We start from the raw sequence: 15,780 nt of genomic DNA, 5'->3' as shown, positions 1-15,780 counted from the left end.
AAAGTGGAAATAAACAGAGAAAAAGTGTTTTATTTGCATGCCGTTTGTGTGTTAAAAGTGAGTTTAATGAGCCATTTTCTTCTGCCTAGCAAGCAAAGAATTTGCGTTTCATTTTGTTTTCCCGTACTGTGATCCGGCTTTGTGTAACCATAATAAAAAGTAAATCAATCACAGCCGAAGTGTTTGTCACGTACGAGGAGTTTGTTTCGCCAACATTGTAGTGTGTTGCGCCAAAGTTTGTTTGCAACAAAGTTTGTATCGCGAGAAATTGGTTTGTAGCGAGAGATTGTTGCACTTGTTTATGCTCATGTTTGATAGCAACTGAAGTTTATGCTAGTGTTGAGCAACAAAATTGTTTGGTTTGTTTGTGTGTTTCACGTTTCGTTGATAAAGTTTGTCGTTGCATGTTGCATACGATCGTTTCGAAAAAGTTGAAAAGTGTTTAGTTTGACACAGTACCAGTTTATGTTTTGCACTGTGGGACAAATTGTTTCAAAATAGGAAAAAAAAAAGTTTTGCAAAAAAGTTTTTAATTTTTGCGTTTGTTTAGTCAACTGTTTCTTTTGATCAAGTTTATTCGATTGTTACACTGAAAGAAATTTGTAGTTGAATTTCGTGTAATAGTTTGTCGAATCGTTTTCAGTTTTTGTCGTTTTTCATCGCTGTCAGTATGCCGTTGGTGAATCATATCGAGCCGTATGTACCCGGCACGATTCCGTTTAGCCAGTACTTGGAGCAGATGGAATGGGTGTTCATCGACAACAAGATGGCGGATGCGAATGAACAGAAAGCATCGTTTCTGGCGGCATGCGGAAAGGAGGTGTACAGCGAGTTGAAGCTTTTGTTTCCTGGAAAGGATTTGAAGACGGTGTCGTTCAAGGAAATCACCGATTCGTTGAAGAAGCGATACGACAAGACTGAAAGCGACATGATCCAACGTTTCAAGTTTTATCAACGAGTTCAAGGCCCTACTGAAAGTGCGGAGGATTTCATTCTAGCTGTGAAGCTGCAAGCGGAGTTGTGTGAGTTTGGCGAGTTTAAGGACATCGCAATCCGCGACAAGCTTGTGTGTGGCATTCGCGATCCGGATGTGCAACAGCGTTTGTTTGATGAGGAAGCTTTGACACTTGCGAAAGCGGAGAAGATCATCATCAACAGGGAGCTAGCTGGAGCGAACCGAAAGCTAGTTTCTCGTGAACCCGGTCGAGTGAGTGTGTTGAACAGGCTTGGTAAGAGGCAAGAACCAACAGTTTCACGTGCGAGATCCCGTGGTAGGAGTCGTGGACCAAGTAATCGGTACAGGAGCCGTAGCCGATCAGTTTCGTTTAACCGTAGAAATCGTTCTTCATCACGATCACGGAAGTTTCGCTGCAATTTCTGTGGCAGAGATGGTCACACGCGTCGCTTCTGCTACGACTTGAAGAGCAAAGAGAAGAAATCCGTGAAGTTTGTCGATTCTCCAGCAGCAAAGCCGAAGATGACGGAGTACCAGAAAAGTTTGCGTCGTCGGTTAAACAGATCTGTCTCGGATGACGAGGATATGGAGTGTTTGTTGATCTCTTCCATCGGAAAAATCAATGAACCGTGTTTTCGATCCGTTTTGATCGAAGGTATCCGTGTCGAAATGGAGATAGACTGTGGAGCTGCAGTTTCTGTCGTCAGCAAGGAGACGTACGAGGGAGAATTCGGCGATATACCGTTGCAGAAGTGTACAAGGAAGTTAGCGGTGATCAACGGAAGTCGTTTGGTGGTCGAAGGACAGATTCCAGTGCAAGTTGAGTTGAACGGAAGACGGAAATCCGTTAAACTGGTTGTTTTGCGCTGCGGAAGTTCGTTTACACCGTTGCTTGGACGTGATTGGCTGGATATCTTTTTCCCTGAATGGAGGAATGCGTTTGGCAGTGGTACAAACCTGAACCAGCTGTCGTTGCCGACTTCAGAGGAGCATGTCGTGAACGATATTCAAAGTAAGTTTGCCAATGTTTTTGATAAGTCTTTGTTTACTCCTATAAAAGGTTTTGAGGCAGATCTAGTGTTGAAGAAAGGTGCAGCACCGGTTTTTAAGCGTGCATATGACGTTCCATTGCGTTTAAAGGACAAAGTTGTTGAACATTTGGAAAGTTTGGAAAAAGATGGCGTCATAACACCGATAGATGCGAGTGAGTGGGCATCGCCGGTGATCGTTGTAGTGAAGAAAGACGGCGGAATCAGGATGGTGATCGACTGCAAGGTTTCGATCAACAAGGTGATCATCCCGAATACCTATCCGTTGCCGTTAGCACAAGATATGTTTGCTTCACTAGCTGGTGCTAAAGTGTTTTGTTCCCTAGATCTGACCGGAGCGTATACACAGTTGTTGTTGTCTAAAAAGTCAAGGAAAATCATGACAATTAATACGATCAAAGGTTTGTTTTCGTATAATCGTTTGCCACAAGGTGCTTCTTCAAGTGCTGCTATTTTTCAACGTGTAATGGATCAAGTTTTGAAAGGCATTGATGGTGTTTATTGCTACTTAGACGATGTTTTAATAGCGGGTGAGAATTATGAGGACTGTTTGAGAAAGCTTTATTTGGTTTTGGAGCGACTTTCTAATGCCAACATTAAAGTTAGTTTGCAAAAATGCAAGTGGTTTGTGACAAGTTTGCCATTTCTGGGTCATGTGTTGACTGATAAAGGTTTGTTGCCGTGTCCAGAGAAGGTCGAGACGATTCGTAGAGCAGAGGTTCCGAACAACGTCACCGAGCTCAAGGCATTTTTGGGTTTGATAAATTACTACGGTAAGTTTATCCCTAATTTATCCTCATGTTTAAGCTGTTTGTATCGTTTACTCAAAAAAGACGTTAAGTTTGTCTGGACCGATGAGTGTCGTCGTGTGTTTGATCAAAGTAAGCAATCGTTGTTGTCTTCAAAACTTTTAGTGTTTTTCGATCCAAAAAAGCCTGTCGTTGTTGTGACAGATGCTAGCAGTTATGGGTTAGGTGGCGTGATAGCTCATGAAATCAATGGAGAAGAGAGGCCCATTAGTTTTACCTCCTTCAGTTTAACTAAAGCACAAAAATCCTACCCAATTTTACACTTGGAAGCGTTGGCCGTTGTAAGCACTATCAAAAAGTTTCATAAGTTTTTGTTTGGACAGAAGTTTACTGTGTATACCGACCATAAGCCGTTGATAGGCATATTTGGCAAGGAAGGCAAAAATTCGTTGTTTGTGACGCGTCTGCAGAGATATGTAATGGAACTAAACATCTACGATTTCGACATTGTTTACAGACCGTCATCAAAAATGGGCAATGCAGATTTTTGCTCAAGGTTTCCTTTACCAGTTGAAGTGCCAGTTTCGTTGCAACAGGAGTTTATCAAAAGTTTGAATGTTTACGATGAGTTTCCTTTGGACCATGTTTTAATTGCAAAAGAGTCAGAACAAGACGAGTTTATCCAAAGAGTTGTTTCATACATGAGGCATGGTTGGCCAAAAAAGTTGGAACGTTGTTTGTTGGACGTTTATGCACAACATCAAGATCTCGAACTGGTCGATGGTTGTTTATTGTACCAGGATCGTGTGTTTATTCCTGCTAGTTTGCAAAAGCAGTTGATGAAGTTGTTGCATCGGAATCACTCAGGAATTACCAAAATCAAGCAGATGGCAAGAAGGACAGTTTACTGGTATGGCATGAACAGTGACATTGAAAGTTTCGTCAAATCATGTAGTGTGTGTTGCCAGATGAATGCAGTTTCAAAGCCAGTTTCGAATTCCAGTTGGATTCCTACAACAAAACCGTTTACACGTATTCATGCAGACTTCTTCTACTTCGACAAGAAGGTTTTCCTGGTCATTGTGGACAGTTTTTCAAAATGGATTGAAGTTGAGTATATGAAGTTTGGAACAGATGCCAGGAAAGTCATTTCAAAGTTTATGAGCGTTTTCGCTAGGTTTGGGTTACCTGACGTAGTTGTTACTGATGGCGGACCACCGTTTAGCTCGAAAGAGTTCATCGTTTTCTTCGAGAAACATGGAGTGAAGGTGATGAAGAGTCCACCGTACAACCCATCGAGCAACGGTCAAGCGGAGCGCATGGTCAGAGTAGTGAAGGAAGGTTTAAAGAAGTTTCTGTTGGATCCGGATATGATTGGTTTGAGTACTGAAGACATGGTTTCGTACTTCTTGTTTGGTTACCGGAATACTTGTTTGGAAGATGGACATTCGTTTCCGTCCGAAAGATTGTTTAGTTTTAAGCCTAAGACGCTGTTGGATTTAATCCATCCAAAGAATAGTTTTAAACATCATTCGACGAAGCCCAAGGAAGTGGATAAGCGTGTTGTATATAGTCCTAGTCGTAAGAAACATGACTGGATCGACAAGCTGCGTCCTGGAGATACTGTTTATTATAAAAATTTCAGACCTACGGATATTAGACGATGGTTAGAAGCCAAATTTCTCAGACGTATCTCATCAAATGTTTTTCAGGTTTCCGTTGGAGGGAGAATCTACTCCGCTCACCGAAACCAGCTCAAGCTGGTTGGCACCCCAAAGCGCCGAGGTTTGTTCTTGGGGAGGAGCGAGAGGAACCAACGCAGAAAACGTACTAGAGAGGACGATGACGATGACGATAGGTTTAGCGACGACGACGAAGAGGACTTTTACGGTTTTCCTTCGGATTCATTCATCTACAGTGACGGGGGCGGTCGAAACGGGGTTGCAAGTCGTAGTCCTGAGGCGGAGGTTGGTGTTCCGCGCCGTCGAAGTGCGTCACACGTGGAGGAGGATCTACGAAGATCGTCGAGTTTGCCGGCTGAGCAGGTCGAGCCGCAGACTGGTCCGTCGCATCGAGCTGTGTGCCAGTCGTCACCATCGAAGAATCGACAGGAGAGTGTCAGGCGTTCTAAGCGACCTAAGCGTCTGAAGAAGGATTTCGATTACGAGTACTATTGAACTGTTGTGTTTGTTTATATGCCATGGAGGCATTCAAAAGTGAATTAGTTTATCGGCAGTCATGTTTTGCCGTGTTCTGTAGTTTTGGTAGTTTTTACCGATCAAATTGTTTAGACGGCAGTGAAGTTTCGCCGTAGTTTTGTTTGAAGTTTTCGGCAGTCGAGTTTTGCCGACAGTCAGTAGAGCGGCAGTCAGGTTTTGCTGCGTATTCATTGTAAATATGTTTAAAAACTAAAAGGGGGAGAACTGTAGCATCCACCCTAGCTACACCACTGGCTGTCTGGTACAGCAGTGGATTCGTATCAATAAAAGAAACAGTTTATCTACTGACTGCACACCCGAACAGACGCGCGTTTGACTACGTTTCCAATACCGTATCACAGTCTCGGTCATAATTAACTAATTAACAGTTAAGAACCCAATCTCCCACGTTATATTACATCGTACAGTTCTTAACACTTATTCACGCTGTTCAGTTTAAGGAATATAGAGAACTAGCAGGAATCAATCCTTAGTTCTATGAGCGCTTATCATAAATCTAAAATGGCAAAAATATAGTGGTAAATACAGAAAATCAGCAATAACATAAAAAATCATTATATGAAATGAAATACATAAAAAAACAAAACTGCATAGTTTGCTTTGATTAAACTATAAAAATATTATAGTGTACTCAGGGTACGTCAGAAAGGGGTGAATCAAAGATTATAGCAAGCTAGCGTAAAAAGCTGGATACTTCTCCTTATCTATAAAGTCATATGCAATAACCGACCCTTAGCTTAACTATTTAAATTAACAGTTGCAAATACAATAATCTTTTTGAGCTTACTAACATGTCGTCGCGTTAATTTTATCATAATGATCTTTCATCTACATCCCTCGAACCATTCTGAATGGCCGTTGTGAGAATATCACCAAGAACTTCTCACATGCAATAAAGCTGGATTGTACTACATTGAAACATTAAGATTTTCACTCTTTCAGATTAATTTCTTGTGGTATATAATCAGTTTCAGAGATTGTTATCGTGGGAATCCAAAGAGCAAGGGGATATAAGTAAAAAAGACTTTGAGGGCAAAACAAACAGATTAAATAAATAGTTACACAGGTAGTTTACTTGACTTTGTTTGTAGAAGTTTGGATAACAATGTGGATTCTAGTTACTGAAACGACAAATCTTAAATTGGAAATATCATACAAATGAAATGACAAAACAAAATATTGGTACAGCAACGACATTGAACAAATTTTTTACACACGCAGTTCAGATGACTAGTTACGAAATAACAGACAAACAGAAACAAGTAATAGCTACATAAGTAGATGATTTGCATGACAGCTTAATAGCCGAAAAAACGATGAGTATAACGTTTCTATTATCATTCCTATTATTAAATAAAAGGGAAATAAGATTTAACTAATAACAAATTTGTTCCACAGAGCTATTTACAAAACACCAAACATAATCCCTTCTTTCCCAAATCCTTAGGCAAAACACTTCACTACCGCTATATTTATGACTGATTCCATGTTCTTTTGACCTTGCATCATTCATACGTGTAGTGGAAGTCTGGAGTAGAAGCAAAATTTAAAGAACCTTCTGGTAAAAGCTGTTGCGTTGCCTACTTCCGAAACTCCAAAACCTCCGGTGTATTATGGAAGGTGTGAGTTTTTAAACTTATGCTGGAGACTTGGCCCCTGACCCCCTTGTACATCAATAAAAATAAATGAAAAAAAATAAGGCTTAACTGCTCATAACAGATCTCTTCAAGGAATTTCAAGTTGGCTTAGCTTTCTTCAGATGAATGACTGAAATTTAACATAGTGTAAAAAGTCCAAAAAAATTGATCACAGTTTTCTATTCTAGCGATAAATTTCTTCTTTGATTTCACTTCAATTTTTTCAAGCAATTTCGCATGAATAAACTTATTGCTTAAGCTCTAATTGTAATTGTAATTGCTCAATCCACACCCTGGCAGACAATTATCCACCAATCTAGACACGGGCTGAGGACCTACCAAGCCTCCCCCGTTAACATGTCCTAAACCGTTTAGCACACCGGGATCTTCCACAAACAGGCGCCGGAATTAAAGCGGTCTCACAAGTTTCAGATACATTAAATAGATATAGTCCCTCTGGCACTAAACCGAATGGCGCCCCCCGCTTCATACTAGTACTGACTCCCTGCAAAGATGAAGTTAAGTATCTAGGGCTCATGCTAGATAAGAATTTAACTTTCAAAAATCACATTGAGGGCATTAAAGCGAAATGTAATAAATATGTAAAATGGCTCTATCCCCTTATTAATAGAAAATTAAAACTTTGTCTTAAGAACAAGCTTTTGATATTCAAACAAATGTTCAGGCCAGCCATGTTGTATGCTGTACCAATATGGACTAGCTGTTGTCATACCAGAAAGAAAGCTCTGCAGAGAATTCAAAATAAAATTTTGAAAATGATTCTGAAGCTTCCTCCCTGGTATAGTAACAATGAATTACATAGAATATCCAATGTTGAAACATTGGAACAAATGTCAAATAAAATAATAAATAATTTCAGGCAAAAATCGTTGCCACGATTAATGCGTTATATGTTTAGGTTAAGTTAGGTTGAGTATAATCAAAGCGTTTTTTTTTCTCTTATAAGCAGGTGAAATCAACTCACCTGTAAAAAATCTGAACTGCTACGGCAAATGAAATGTAATATGTTGTTAAAAAAATGTTAATAAAATCTTAAATTTGTTTTACCAAATTAGGATGATAGTGTTGTCTAATAACACAGAACACCTAGATATAATAAAGGAATGTAATGTTTGAAATAATACTAATAAAAAAAGCAGCTTCATCAGAATTTGTTTGAAATAGTAGTGTAGTGGTGTCATTACTAATACTGTCTAGGTAAAATGGTTTTGAATAATTTGTCATCTAAGTGCTATTCTGATTACTCCTGTCTTTAACGTAAGATTAGAGGCTTAAACGTAAATTGTCGTGAAGTCTTAACAAAATTAGGCTGTTTAGTAGTAGTTCTAGTTAATTTCATTTTTTATTGTTAAAAGTATTTATTGATCATTACGTTCATATATCCTTAAAGAATAAAGTCACTTTCCTTGTCTGTTCAAAAATTTCTCGAACCTAGCAAGTGAACCCTAATGATCGATCTCAGCGTCTTAGTCATAGTCATTTTTATAGTGAATATTTAAGAGTAAAGTTACCTTAGGCTTCTGTAACAGTCTCCTACAAGATTCACTTTTCGGTGGCAAATGCAATGCTTCACAACGCCTACTTTCTACTTGTAAGTTTTGCGAAAATGAAGCTGGAATTAGATTATTTATACCGTTGTTACAAAAGAGGTATTTCTTTTTATGGCAATGTAAAAACCATATTAAAATAAGATTGTCGCCACTTATTTCTACTCAGTGAATCTACTAGTCATTTTCCTCAGAGTATTATTCCCTACGTTGTACATGATAACCATGTGTCTAGCTAGCTAATAGTAAGAGTGGCTACGGATCATTCTGGTTAGCAAAAGGCAAACTGATCGTTACCAATAGTATTAATGTCCACTTCGAATAGATTGATTATTTGAAATGGGCATCAATTCTATTAATGACGCAGAATGTCCGTTGGATCACATCCGACATATTAGTGCGTCTATGCCATATGAATTATGACGCGGCTTTAAGCCAAAATGTGATACCACCACTACAGGTTACGCCTTTGGTTTCCATCATATGGGCTAATGGATTATGCCCTCCCATCGCGCAAAGGTCGCATAAACAAGGGGAGGGCCAGAGATTTCATGAAGAAGTTTTTGAACCAAAAATGAAGAGTGTTTAGATTTCTGGATGTTATTTATGGAAGACTCTCGGAATTAACAAAAATGTATGAAGTAGTTTCTAGAACGTGAAAGGATACTTGGTGGAATTTCTGAAGATTTTCTTTGAAAGTTCAACAAAGTATTGCAAAATGTTCTCAAAGTGTCTCTGTAAAATTATTTAATGAATCTCTGGTGAATTTTTCAGAAGAATCTTAGGACGATATCCCATGGAAACACTAGTATAATTCTCTAAAAAAATCCTTGAATAAATTTCTCTGGAAATTTAAGAGTATGTTCGCGGAAGAGTTTTCGAAAGAACTGAACATATTCCGCTAGCAAATGAATAGAAATGTTTGATTTTTTTTTTCAATTTTCTTAAGTAGGCATTTTTAAAAAAAGTTAAAGAACCTAATTCTTGAGAGAGTTTTGGAGGAATACGGGAACAACATCAAATTGATTTTTGGAGAATTCTAATAAAATATTTAGGGACAGTTATGTGAAACAAATATAGATACAAAACAAAAACTTATCTGAGAATTTAATTTAATTACTCATGGAAATCTTGTAAAATATTAGAAGGATGAAATAGCACCTGGAAGTACCATTTAATGCTTCTAGTAGAAATTTCTGAATAAATTTTTAAGTCTATTTTTCAAGCAATACTTGAAGATTTTTTCGAGAGATTTGTAACAGGAATCTCAAAAGAAACTTTAGGAGATACCTCAAAGGCAAAGTTGAAAAAACGGATGGTGATCTCTCTGAAGAGTTTGTGGAAAGAACCCTCGTTTGGTGATATTGAAGACAATTTTGGGAAGACTTCTAGAATTCCTTGCATCATTTCGTGAAGAAACCCTCAGTAATTTTAGAAAATGCTAAACAATTGGATGTTATTTTGAACTAACAAATGGTATTTCCATATAATAAGTTTGTAGAAGACCTAGTAAGTAATTTAGGCGAGGCCTCGTTATCAAAATGGAGGAAGCGAAATACGCCGAGGTTCTGAAGGCGATGCGAAGCACGGCGAAGTTATCGCCATTGGGCGCAGATGTGCGGAGCATAAGGGGGACTAATCTTAAAGAAGGACGGCAAGGAAAGGGGTGCAGTCTATAATCAACTGGCAAAAGAAGTACTTGGCGACGAGGTTGATGTAAGATCCCTCACTGCTGAAGCGACTCTCCAGTGTAAAAATCTGGATGAGGTCACCGATGCAGCGGAGGTCTCGGCTGCCCTCAAAGAGCAGTGTGACATCGACGTAGCCAGTAAGTCCATCCATTTTAGAAAGGGCCTGCAGGGCACCCAGGTGGCGGCGATCAGGCTGCCGGTCGCAGAGGCCAACAAAGCGAAGAACTTGGGCATACTCAAGGTAGGCTGGTCGCTTTGCCGGCTGAGCATACAACAGCCTCCTGAAGTTTGCTTCAAGTGTTTCGGGAAGAGCCATAAGTCGTGGAATTACAATGGTCCCGACAGAAGTAAGATGTGCAGAAAATGCGGCACTAAAGGCCATAGGGCAAGCACTGTTATTACAAATTCCTACTTGTTTGACAGGTGGTCAATTGATGTGTTTGTGTATTGTGTGTTTGAAGGTTAGGTATAAGTTTAAACAGCCAAGAGTACCCACTTCCTTGATCTTTGTTTAGTAATTTATTGTTGTTTTGTTTGAAAATGTCTATGCTTTCCGCTACGTCAAGCTTCCAACGATTTAAAATATGTCGAAAGAGATTAATATTTGTTTGTAAATGCTGTTCATTGTAAATATGCTCTGCAACTTTTGATTTGAAATGGTGTACTAGTCCTTTTTCTGTGTCTTCGTGTGCTTTTGTAACTTCTGCTACGTGTTCTTTAAAACGTGTATTGAGAGTGTCTTTTTGTTTTTCCTATGTACATTTTGTTATAGTGGTCGCATGTAAATTTGTAAACGCCTGATTTACATTAACTGTCAATTGGGTCTTAGTGTAGTGAAAATGGAAACCAAACCAAGGGAGCGAAACAAGTTCATCGAGTTGAAGAAACGCATCGCTGAATTATATAAGGATATTTATTTTTAAAGCAGTGTAAAAAGCACAGGCTTACACCCATAAGTCACAAAGTAATTATAAAAAAAAAACAGACATTACTAACTCGAATATTATTAAAAAGGCGTCGAAATGCAACTTTTAAGACGATCTATTTAAACACTTTACAGTAGAATTAACGTGAAAACTTTGGAATGCTATTCTCTACATCTAAAATTAGCAAAAGAGTTCCAAGATAATTTTCAAATTTTCCTTACAAAAGTAAAACTAGCAGAATATCGTGAATCAGAGAGAAAATAAAAATTACTAGCAGAAAAAATTAATGAAGTATAGTATCAAAATCCAAAGTTTTCATATCTTTCTCGAAAACCTAATACATATAACATAAATGGAATAGTGGTTAACCCTCTCTTTCCCATGGTAGCACAGGTGATCCACCGATTTTGAACGAACGCGGGCTAAACCGAATTGGTGCGAGTAACTCAATAATAATTTAAATAAATTTATACGCTCATTTGTCTTATCAAACATCGAAATAAGTGACCTAAGGGTCAAACTATTAAAAAACAATCAATTTTTTTTATTGTGGTTTTGAATAATATAGCTTATTTGGAACAACTTTTGTTCAAGCACTTTTTTTAGAAACACCATTTTGATAGCTAAATTGTCGAACAAAGCAGTGGGAAAGAAAGGGTTAATCGTGCATCTGAACAATTTACAGATGAACAGTTGGCCCTAGTTATCAAGTGACTGACCTACGCTATACCAGCAAAACCTGACACGGCACAAACAGTGATAACAGAAAGGGTAGGATTGTTGTCTGCTACAGCCATGAGACTTGGACCATGACGACGACCTGCAGAGGACACGGATTTCTCTATACATTTCCGAACTGAAGGCAGCACCACAAAACGTTCAATATCATAATTTATTTTGATTTTAATATTGCTTTTGCATTCTGAGCTGCTGATTCTGCTGCCTGCCTGCAGTGTTGTATACCTACAGGGGGATTTATAACCACTAATGCATATTGTTTTGCATAACTTTGCTTTCCTCTACTGATTTCAGTTCTCCGAAAACAACTGAATACTGTTTCCACAAATACGAAATAACAACAAGCCTATATGGTGTATAAATGATCATAATAACCCTACTAAATACATGTTTTCTTTTTTTTAATATCTTAACGCACTAACTTTTCGGCTGAAGTTTAGCCGTTCGAATGACACGGGGCCAAAATTTGTCCATTTAAGTAGCAAATGTATCAGGTGCAAGTTCTCTAAGTACGTCAGTATTTTTCTTTTACAATCATCAGTCATGCTTTTGATTTCTGTTCTGTTTTTTTTTTCAGTACATTATTGTGGAATCTAATTTTTTGATCGCTACAGAATGGGTGGGGGACTAATTTGTCACACGCTCCAGGAGGCACTTGATGGGTGTTGATTGTGGACACTTTTTGGATTATCCTAAGTGTATAGATTTCCAAATTTAATGACCGAAACAATATTTGACAGAACGAAAATGCTTGATATTGGAGATTCTCTTGTTCGCTAACAACAGTTGTAAAAATAACTACATGAAGATCTATATTGTCTACGTCATCGTCCTATCATTCGGATAACATTCGAGATTGGAAACGGTGAGAAAACGTGTATATGAAACACTAAATAAACAATATTTCCACTACTTCGCTAGAGGTGTATATCTAAAAAACAACAGATCATCGAAGAAATTACATTCAAATAAAAGTTAAACGATGAGCAGTATTTCATTGCGGTTTGATTTGCGAATTCTACTTATTGAATATGTACACGGTTACAGGTAAGGCAAGATTTCTCACAGTGTAGGTGATCGTTTTGATCTTTGTTCGTTCGGTTTGTAAGGTTCTCAAGGGGAAGACGCTATACTTTTGCTTTTTGATATGTGCCCTCTACTACTTTCTGTTAACTCTAAGCTCGAATTTTAAGGCGCATTTCTGTCCATATTCTACAGTTTGTTGTGGTGGGTCCCATTCTTAAACAGGTGGCGGTTCTAACGGTAATTTACAATTTGGTTCACTCACGCGTCATCTGTAATGGTTTCCCTAGCTCTCGTTTTTCCTTCTATGTCTAACACTTCATGGCGTGCGATTTCCCTGGCTTGTTTTGCATTTGATAGTCATCCACCACACGGTGGCTTCGCCGGCAGTGTGCTTTTGCAGTTATAATTCATTGATGCATATAATTTGCGGTTTGGTTGGCGGACTTGCTTTACTCTATGCAATGCGCGGATGCATGTGAATTTCGTGATTGTATGTGTCTCTCGCTCTCATGTGTTCTGGGCCCATAACTGGATGTTGCTTTGACTAGATTGTGTGTATCAACTAGTTCCCACGAATCTAACAAAGAAAAAATGTTTCAAGAAAAGACAGCCGACATGGAAAACAAGGGAGTAAACTTCCCGATGGAAATAGTGATTGTTCTAATTTTAGATAAGCAGTTGCTACTGTTGAGTTGAGTAAATATAGGTCGCTTTAATGTCTTTGAACGCTATTGAGTTTCTGTTGTTTTGAGAAAAATCTTCGGAAATATATGCGATTAATTGAGTCTTGTAGATTACATCTGTTACAGATTCCTTTCTCTTGATCTTTGATGAAGCCTACAAGAGGGACCCATCGCGCTTTTCATGTGCCATACCCTCTAGGGCTAGGTCTCAGACCGTAAATTCTAGCAGCGGCTGTGTTACTGGTTCAAACTTTTCTTTTTTTTTTCAATTCATAATGGGCCAATTATCAGCAATACTTACAATCGGTCTCTTACTAAGCTAACTTAGGAATTTAATTCGAGTGCCCATCGTACCTTCGTGCTGTGCGTACACGAATTCTCTCTGCTCTTGGAAGTTTTTTTTTTCAAACTACCGGAATAAATGCTGTTATCAGTGCTATAAAAACAGTAATTTTCAATGCTACCAAAACAGTACTTTTCAGTACTATGTCTTCCTAATATTGATCCCTTTACGATCCTTGTTAGGACCCGTGCCTTCGATTTTTCGTTGGATCCGTTAGCGAAAGCTAGCAGTGGTAGTCCTTCTTGGACACCGTCTTGATAAAAAACCTATCGAAGGTCACGTCTTCTTTCGTTTATTCACATTACAAGGTTGCAACTACAAACAGAAGGAAGGGTGAATCTCTGAATTCACAACTTCCTTCCAAAAAAGTGGGGTTTAAAACTATCACTAAACGTGGCAAGAATGGAAGAAAGGACGTTTTCCGGAATGCGGACTTTCTCCCAATGGTGAAATGGATGATGTTGATGATTGCATCGAAATGAGCAATCAGTTCGATGCTCTAGACAAGTTTTCCGAACACCAAATCGAAGCAGTCTCTAGCTCAGGCTCTTTGATTCAAGTGAGGAAGCGCGAGCTTCTTCTCAAGCATCTTGAAAAGAAGAGACACATTTTTTTACATAAGACGACAAAACTGAACGTTTGTTCAAAGTCGTCTTGAAATGTCTCTCAAGTGACTATAAGTCACCTAAAGAGATCAAAAATGGAATAAATGATTTACTTGGATTTTCCCCAGTCCAAGTAATCATTATGAAAAAGAGAACCCAATCTGGCATTGTTCGGAAAGGGCTTTCTCAAGAATATTATTTAGTTCATTTTAACAAAAAAGATCTAAATAATATTAAAGCTTTAGAAAAAGCTAGATTTATGTTCGTTTTCCGTGTGACATGGGAACATTTTCAGAAGCCTGGAGGAAATTTCCAGAACCCCACTCATTGCCGTCGGTGCCAAAAGAGGGGTCATGGAACAAAACATGGCCGCATGGATGCTAAATGCAGGATTTGCGGAGGTTCTTCTCACTTTTTCTCTCAAGGAGGTCTGTCCGATAAGTTCAAATGCGCAAATTGCGGGGGCAATCTTAAGTCAAATTTTTGGGCTTGCAATTCACGTAGGCGAGTCGTCGAGGGTCGTGCCAGGCAGATGGACGGTAATGTCCGTAACGATAACGGTCGTTTCCGGAATTCCCCTGGTATCGAACAATGCTCATTTTTTAGTTAACGATCGCTTGATTAAGAATCATATCCATCAGGAGGATTATAATCATGCTCATTCACAAACTAATTTTATTGCGCCGGGTAGCCTTTCGAATCTTTTAATTTCAAATGGATCTACCCAAGGAAAATCATATGCCGATATCGCGATACCATAGCAGGTAATTTGAACTCCTCCCCTTTTCATACTATGAGTACCCGTTCAAATTGTTTCAAATCAAATGAAAAAAAAAACTCCAGGAAACTCCTACTTCGCCTCTTCATCTACCGAAAATTCTAACGGAAAATCATCAGATAATGTACCCACTTCAAGTAAAATGTCTCCCTCTGATTTTATTTTTCTAACTGAAAAATTGAATCCAATGATTGATGCAATGTTCAAAACCACCACCATGACTGGTGGTTGGTGTAAAATTTACTAATCAAATTGTTATTGGATTACGTTTTTCTAATGGATCCAAAGAATAATTTGAATATTTTAAATTGGAATGCTCGTTCTCTGAATGGTAAAGAGGACGAGCTGTTTAATTTTCTAACAGCTAATAACATACATATAGCAGTTATCACTGAAGCTTATTTGAAACCTGAATCCAAACTCAAAAGAGATCCTAACATTTTTGTTTATCGTAATAATCGGCTTGATGAGGCATGTGGGGGAGTTTCAATCATCATTCATAGGCGTATACAACATCAACTGTTTTCGTCATTTGAAACAAGTTTTTGAAACTTTAGGTTTTTCTGTTGAAACACAGCTTGGTAAATATACTTTCAAAGCTGCCTATTTGCCTTTTCAATGTTAATTTGCTCCAAACTGACTTGCGAAAATTGACTCGCAATAAGTCAAAATTTCGTGTCATTGGTGACTTTAATGCCAAACATCGGCCATGGAATATTTCGCAAAGTAATTCCAACGGCAGAATTTTATTTGATGAGTGCTCTTCAGGATATTTCTCAATTCAATACCCTGTTAGCCCTACATGTTTTTCCT

This window comes from Aedes aegypti, chromosome 3, assembly GCF_002204515.2.
Source record: "Aedes aegypti strain LVP_AGWG chromosome 3, AaegL5.0 Primary Assembly, whole genome shotgun sequence".
In the NCBI taxonomy this organism is placed as follows: Eukaryota; Metazoa; Arthropoda; class Insecta; order Diptera; family Culicidae; genus Aedes; species Aedes aegypti.
Note: the sequence above shows the minus strand (reverse complement) of the source record.